Genomic DNA, 6,530 nt, shown 5'->3' with positions numbered 1-6,530 from the left:
CTCCACTCTTCTGCAGTCTTGAGACCAGGGCTGGACTTTGCTACATTTTCTTCCAGAAGGATTTTCAGTGAAGCTGCACAGCTGCCTTGTGATTATTCCCAGGGTCTCTCTGCAGAACTCTGCAATTTGTCTGACAGGGCTCACCAGTTAAGCCCGGGAATGGTGTGGAGTCTTTGTAAAGTATGAGAAGCCTGAATTAGAATTTAGTCCTTAAAAATGTCCCTCTCTTGCTAGCAACATTTCACTTTTTTAAATGTGTCAACTTTATAGTCGGTCACATTTTCATTATCAAAAAGAAATCTCATGAGTCATGTAAAAAGTTGCCCCTGCTAGGCTTTGGGGGGGCATGTGGTCTGTTGTGGTAACTACTCTGTTTTGCCGCAGGAAAACAGCCACAGTGAGTCCCAAGAAAATGAACACAAAAATAGGCTGAGGGCTGGATTTGACCCTTCGTCAAAACCCTCAAATTCTCAAGCTCAGATTAGTGCCGCTTGTGGACTACATCATTTCCACTTACTTTTACATGTGACTATACTAAGGAGAGAACAGTTATTTCACAGAAATTTTCCTTTTATCAGCATAGCAAATTCCAGACTTTTTTTAAAAAACAAGTTGGACAACTTCTGATTTACCTGGATGTACATTAAAATCACCTAAGATGTGTTTGAGAATCTTAGTAGCTGTGAGTCATGACTGTTTAAAGAATAATTCTCTCGTGGGCTTCAAAACGAATTCATTAAAACACCACATTATTTTGAGACCGAAACTATGGTATTTAGGGCCTGGTCCTACTATATGCAAACCACATCCTGGCCCCTCCTCTGTCAGTGTTGTCTCCACTTAACGCCCGCCTTATTCTTTCTGATTCTAGGGCTAGAACTCTGCATACCGCATTTCTTTTTTTGCCAGCTAGAGGCAGACTGGAAGGCTAGAGAGGAAAAAAGGACAGGCTTCCTACTGTCTGCTTCCTGTTGAATAGTAAAACCCCAGCAACAGCTCTTCGCCCTCGCAAGGATGGTTCAGCGCAACAGCGAGGCCCAGGCTGTGATTCCCATGCTCCTAGAATTAACCTCATCACACCCCTGAAGGGATTCCAGAATCGGAAGGCGGGCCTCCCCCACCTGCCCCCATAGCCCAGTTAGTTCCACTGGGCACCTCCCACCTTCTAAATTCTGTTACTGCTAATATCTTCCCTTTGTTCCCCCAGCCCTGAGGGTGGGATCTTTCCTGCAGTTACTACCTTGGTGAGACATTTTCCCCCTTCTCCAATACCTAGCTAATGCATCGATTAAATTATTTCTGTTAAAGAAACGGGTGAGTGGTTTCTCTCTCTTGACAGGAGTTACCTTTGAAAATCTTGGGTCAGGGAGATGAGTGGCCTCATTTGTTACTAAGAGAATGTAAGGTTTCACACATGCTGCCTCTGAAAAATCTGGAGCCTGGCTATGCCCAGTGTCTTGGTTGAACGGGTATCAGAATCTGTTTGCATGAATAGTTAAGCTGAGTTCTTCTCAGCAGCAAATTACTTTCTGAACACGTTTACTTATGGATACCTGTTGCCTTTTGATGGTGCCAAAAAATGGTGAGTTTGTACCTAGGGAATTAAGGCAGTTCTGAGGACCAGGGATATAGCCTTGGGCTGGTGTTCATTGATGGACCTACCAGTTTTTTGAGGAATTTTCAAGTTTCATCTTTTCATGGTGATATCGGTGTTAATAAATACTCTGGATTAATGAGAACGATTGCCCTCAGATTTCAGTACCTGCTTCATGTATTTGTTTCTATGTTTCTATTTCCTGCAGTTACTACCTTGGTGAGACATTTTCCCCCTTTCTCCAATAGGGGCCAAGTAAACCACCCAAAGGGACAACATTTAGCTTTTAATACAGGCTTTCTTAAATGTGTGTGCTTGATCTGAGTGACCTCAGATTTGGGATCTTGTAGTAGAAGGTATTATTCAAAGAAACCTCTGGTTGCACGTTTTTGTATGGTAGATGCTTTCTGAGCCCGATAATGATAGCGATGAGCAATAAAGTGGGGGAGGAGGGCCTTCTGCCTTGGATGGACGGCACCTCCTTTGTTTAGTAAATTGAAACTCTAAACAAAGCTAGGTGATAGTACTGTAACGGATGCCTTAGTAACAGTAACGCCTTGCAGTCTAATCAGGGACAAATACTTGCACTTTTCTAACAGTTTGGCAGAGGGGAAAGTTAAGTCTTGGGTTTTTAGGTGTGCTGAATCCTTGGTGTCCATTGGTGGACCTTGTTCAAGTTCCCTCCTCTGTTTATGCCAATGGTCAGAATGGTATTCTGATTCTCTCCCACTGCTTGCTTTACAGAGATAGAGTTTGGGTTTGTAAGTTCTGAGTTTCTGGGTTTGCGACTTGAAATGGTAACCAACTTGTAGAAGAAAACATTATTTGCACACAAGTCTGAGAAGTTGTGAAGGGCCCAGAGAAAATAAATGATGGCAAATCAGGTATTTATGAATAAGAAAAATCAATGGTATCCTTTTAAGGCAGTTGAATCAACGATGGTAAGCAGAGACAAACTCCTATCTGCATCCTTTCCTAAAATCAGAAGTTGAGACAAGAGAATTTCTGTTAATTGTAAAAGGCATTTAACAAGCCTGGATCCATAATGACCTGGTAAAGTTTATCAGACATAAAGAAGCCACTTGGCATTTAATATTTAACCAGCAGCTAGTGTTAGGTTAAAACACAAAAAGCTAATCAGTTGAATTCTGAGGGGAAGGGTTTCTTAAAAGGTTTCTGAAAGTGCTATGGTTAAAAAAAAATGCTAAATTAACATTAGTGGCTTTTTTTTTTTAAGAGAAAATATTACACTATTAATAGTTCTTGCAACTAGCTGGATACCTTATACGCAGAGTTAATTGTCTAATAACCTAAAACTTCAAACTGACTTAGAGGCTTTGCATGAGTTCCACCTTCAGAACTCACTGTTTGCAGCCTTTCGACAGCCCCCCAAACTTAAACACCTCTGAGAACACAGAAAGTTATTTTAGATGTTGGACGAAAGGAAAGCTTAGATTATTTTTATAACAGGGAATCTATTGTAATACCCTTAAAATAATGAGATGTGATTAAAAATATTACATATGGGGCGCCTGGGTGGCTCAGTCGGTTAAGCGTCCGACTTCGGCTCGGGTCACGATCTCACAGTCCGTGAGTTCGAGCCCCGCGTCGGGCTCTGGGCTGATGGCTCAGAGCCTGGAGCCTGCCTCTGATTCTGTGTCTCCCTCTCTCTCTCTGCCCCTCCCCTGTTGATGCTCTGTCTCTCTCTGTCTCAAAAATAAATAAACGTTAAAAAAATAAAAAAATATATATTAGATATAATTGCTTACAAATGAAACACACTTCTTCCTGAAACTGAAAACTGATTCAGGGATATGGTGGTTTGACTCATAAAGCCCAACTGTATTGTATAGCCATATAAGACCGTATGTTGGTAAGGGCATACCTAAAAACCTCTATGAGGAATTTCACAGTGAGAATTTGTTCAGTGGTCTTGGTTCAGTGGTTCAATGGTCTTGGCAACTTGTGTCCCTAAAGCACTCCATCAGTCTGGATGATGAGCTGGTCAATACCTAGTCAGTCAAGCCTTTTGATTAGTAGTAGGAAGGCAGAAAAGCATCAAAAAATCTTTAGTTCTGATTGAGCCCATTTCACTGGTGAGAAAACACGTTCTGGACTGTAAATGCCAGGACCCAGGAAGAGGGGCAGAGGGAGAGAGAGAATCTTAAGCTCCCCGCTGAGCGCGGAGCCTGACGTGGTGCCCAGTCCCATGACCCCAGAATCATGACCTGAGCCAAAAATCAAAAGTTGGACCCTTAACTGACTGAACCACTCAGGCACCCCCATAAAATTCTTATTATGGGATAGAAGCTTTGAGCTTAGCATGGTATTTCATTTCGTTGAACATTGTTGGGCATTATTGCCTGCTTTGCTTTCTCACTGATAATGTGGACTACATTTTCTGGCTTCCAAGATGTCTCTGTCAACTGAATGTCCTTGAAAGTTTGTACTGTGTGGCAGCAGAGTTTAATTAATCTTTGGCACAATTCATTGAGGCAAGGAATTGGCATGTAGTTGTTACTTTTAAACAGATTTATAGGTTTGAGAAAGCACCTCCAGAAGATGTAGGGGATGGTTCTGGAAAGGATACTTAATGACACAAATGGAGTCCAGCTATAGTCGAATGCACACTGAATTGCATTGAAAATGGCAGTGGTTGAATAAACTGTCCTCCACTTGGCACAGTCATTAGCCTATCATTATGAAAATAAGGATAATCTGAGCTAGGTGGTGTCCTCCACTAACAAATCGAGGAAGTTAATTCTTCAAATCAGTTACAATACAGGAACAGATATTTGTTGTTTCTTGGCTTAAAACCTGTCTAACCAATGTCAGTTTCAAGAATAGCTACCACTAAGAGAAAAAATGGGAAAAAACCCCAAAGATTACCAAAAAAAGGAAAAAAAAAAGCATTTTCCTGGCTTTCTTGAAACAATAGAATATGCAAGCAGCTTATATATATGATGTAATATATATATATAATATATAATATGTAATATATTAATCTTGTAAAATAAAAATAGTCATGGTAACTGAAATTTTTGGAAAGGATTGTAAATTACTTCCTTATAGTGTGGAAGTCAGTTAATCAGATTTGTATTTAGCATTGCTGCTATGGTAATTTTTCAGGGTAAATCCTGTTCACTTTGACAAATGTTGGCAACGATGTTTTCTTTTAGAAATTGGAAAGGCACAGTCACATGAGGTGGCTGCAAACATTTCTTGCATCTTTCCACTAAGGCTTTCAAAGAATTCCGCAAACTCAATAAAATTCAAGTACCTGAAATTAAAAAAATTTTTTTTTTACATTTATTTATTTATTGTTGAGAGACAGAGACAGCACAAGCAGGGGATGGGCAGAGAGAGAAGGAGACACAGAATCCCAAGCAGGCTCCAGGCTCCGAGCTGTCAGCACAGAGCCTGATGTGGGGCTCGAACTCACAAACTGTGAGATCATGACCTGTGCCAAAGTCGGCCGCTCAACCAACTGAGCCACCCAGGCACCCCTGAATTAAAAAAAAAAAAAAATATGTTAATTATTTTTGAGAGAGAGAGAGAGAGAGTGAGCGGGGGAGGAACAGAGAAAGGGGGACAGAAATCAAAGCAGGCTCCAAGCTTTACCAACTGAGCCACCCAGGCACTCCTCAAGTATCTGAATTGTTGATGGCAAAAATAAAAAAACAGAATTCCAAATCAGTATATCCTTGTGGGTTTTCTGTTATTTCCCTCAAAAATTATCTTGTGACTTACTAGCCAATATATTCAGTTTGTGCTGTTCAGTATCAAGAGGAACTGGAGCGGTAGGAGAAGTAAACATATAAAGGCAATGCCTAACCTCGTAACTCCCATAGTCCTTCATCTTTTATCACACCACTAAAAGAAGACAGAAAACAAATTGTAATTTTGTCTCTGTCTTCTAACATGGAAATTCAGAGAGAGAAAGAAATGACCCGGCTACTTGAAATAACACAACCACCTACTTCTACTTCAAAATGGTTCATGCTTTTTCCCCAACACTTGAGACAACCGCCCTCTGGACACCCCCGGCGGCAGTCACAAGGACCAGGATTCCGCCATAAGGCGCCCAGAGAGGTCGGCGGTCTCTGGACCGGCCCGGACACAAGGTGGCAGCACCATCTCGTAGGTCAAACCGAATTTCCTGCGGTTCAGGGTGTGATTCACATCCCTCTAGCTCTTCACTTTAAGGACCGATGTGACACCTTGCACTGATGGCCTTAAAATTAATCTTTGAGTAGACAGACTCAATAACAGGCACCCGGGTCGGTCTTAAAGATATATATTGCTTAATAATTGACTCATATTTTTTAAAAAGCCTGGATGGATTATAGTTCGGGTAGGTGAGTGGGTCACGCACATGCGCACTCAAGCCGCACCCCACCTCCAGTTACCGAACCGGCCACAGCACAGCGTCGCGCGCTTGCCCACGGTCATGTGACGGCCACCTCCCGGCCACCTGCCCGCACGTCCCACCGAAGACGGGGTCCGTCGACAATTTAATAAAAGCCGCAGGTGACACTATAAGACATTACCCCGCTCTAACGTCAGCCATTCTCTTTCATTTTCTCTTCGGTGTGGACCGGGAGTACTATACTAAGCTGGCTATATTTTTCCTCAAATCTCTGTTGAAAATGTTTTTTAATTTTAAGCATCCTCCCCTCCCTCCCCCCGTAGTTTCCTCCATTCGCCGGGCCGGCGCGGCTGAAACCATTCCGCACTTCTCGGTGGGGGGGAGGCGCGGAAGCCTGGCGGCGAAAGACGGGGGTGTCCGGCAGCCGCTTCGGGTTCAGGTCAGAGCGCGCGTGGCCGGGCTCGCGCGGTCTTCCCGAGGGTGCGGGCTGGGTAAGGCCCCGCTCGCGTCGCGGTGCAGAGGCGCCCTCGGCCGGCCCGCACACACCCCCCCCCCCCCGCGGGGGTG

The sequence above is a fragment of the Herpailurus yagouaroundi genome, unplaced genomic scaffold (assembly GCF_014898765.1).
Source record: "Herpailurus yagouaroundi ecotype Mexico unplaced genomic scaffold, PumYag 208, whole genome shotgun sequence".
In the NCBI taxonomy this organism is placed as follows: domain Eukaryota; kingdom Metazoa; phylum Chordata; class Mammalia; order Carnivora; family Felidae; genus Herpailurus; species Herpailurus yagouaroundi.
This window is presented reverse-complemented; position numbering follows the sequence as displayed.